This window comes from Poecilia latipinna, unplaced genomic scaffold (genome assembly GCF_001443285.1).
Source record: "Poecilia latipinna isolate Pla-1442-1.1 unplaced genomic scaffold, P_latipinna-1.0 Scaffold9329, whole genome shotgun sequence".
Lineage (NCBI taxonomy): Eukaryota > Metazoa > Chordata > Actinopteri > Cyprinodontiformes > Poeciliidae > Poecilia > Poecilia latipinna.
In genome coordinates this window covers 1-966 of record NW_015121945.1, presented here as the reverse complement: position 1 = coordinate 966, position 966 = coordinate 1, and the positions used below count along the sequence as shown (strand labels likewise).

Below are 966 nucleotides of genomic sequence, written 5' to 3'. Positions count from 1 at the left end.
AAGGCTCCGATCACCCTGCAACCTGGGGGGACGGATTTTTTTTTTTTTTTTTTTTTTTTTTTTTTTTTTTTTTTGCCGTAGTCGTTCACACTTCCAGATATAAGCGACCTGTATTAAGTGATCTCCAGTACGAACTGTAAACGACCTGAAAGTATCCCACATGTGCAGTAGAGGGCGCAATTACATCACACATTGAGCGCGTGCTTAGTGTTTTGCCAACCGCCGTTAAAAAGAAGTAAGTCTTGTTCGTGTTTGCGGAAGTAAACGTGTATGCTAAAGGTGGAGCATAGCTTGGATCTGAGCCAGCATATTAACAACTCAATCCTTATTATTTTCCGCCATGATTGTTGTTTTTCTTGGGCGTATCAGGACGCAGAGTAGTGACGTTTGTCGAGTATCAGTGACGTTCAGGTGGAGGAAGGCGACCTGAACGTCGCATTCGTCCTTTACCTGTAGGTAAAGGACATGTATCCGATACGAATCCGATATCCAAGTGGCCCTGGGTCTCATTTGAAAAAAATCTGTCCTGTGTTATTCAGACTGTCATAAAAAGGTCAGATACGGGTTGCATAAAGGTAAAAAAAAAATCTGAATTGGGTCACTTGAGACTGCAGTGTGAACGCAGCCTAATAAACAGTTATAGAGAATCACAGTTACTTACTTTGGCTGATGAGCAGCAGCACAAAAACAGCAAAAATAACAGCCTTCATGTTTCACAGTCTCTGTCTTGTCTGTGCAAGTTTCTGGAAAACAAAGAAATAATGCAAGAAGATTATTTTCTCTATTACTGCTCCAATTATTAATTGTAAAACATAATCCAGAGATAGAAAACGCATACAGCTAACCTGGTAAAATGTCCCGCTGGAATTCGAAATGTTAACTGTACACCAGTCAGATCAGAGGAGTCCTTTTATTGTACCTTCATTGCACAAGCAGCAATTTTTTAAAGTGTTTTTTCTAGAGTGT

At 40.2% G+C, this 966-nt stretch overlaps 1 long non-coding RNA gene across 1 annotated transcript; it reads right to left on the bottom strand.

Annotated features, from left to right (window-relative positions):
* Positions 1-666: 666 nt before the first annotated feature.
* LOC106944416 (uncharacterized) lies at positions 667-960 on the bottom strand. Its single transcript, XR_001424276.1, has 2 exons — positions 846-960; positions 667-743 (listed from the first exon to the last, which is right to left on the bottom strand). It is a non-coding gene; the product is annotated as an uncharacterized LOC106944416 (long non-coding RNA).
* Positions 961-966: the final 6 nt, after the last annotated feature.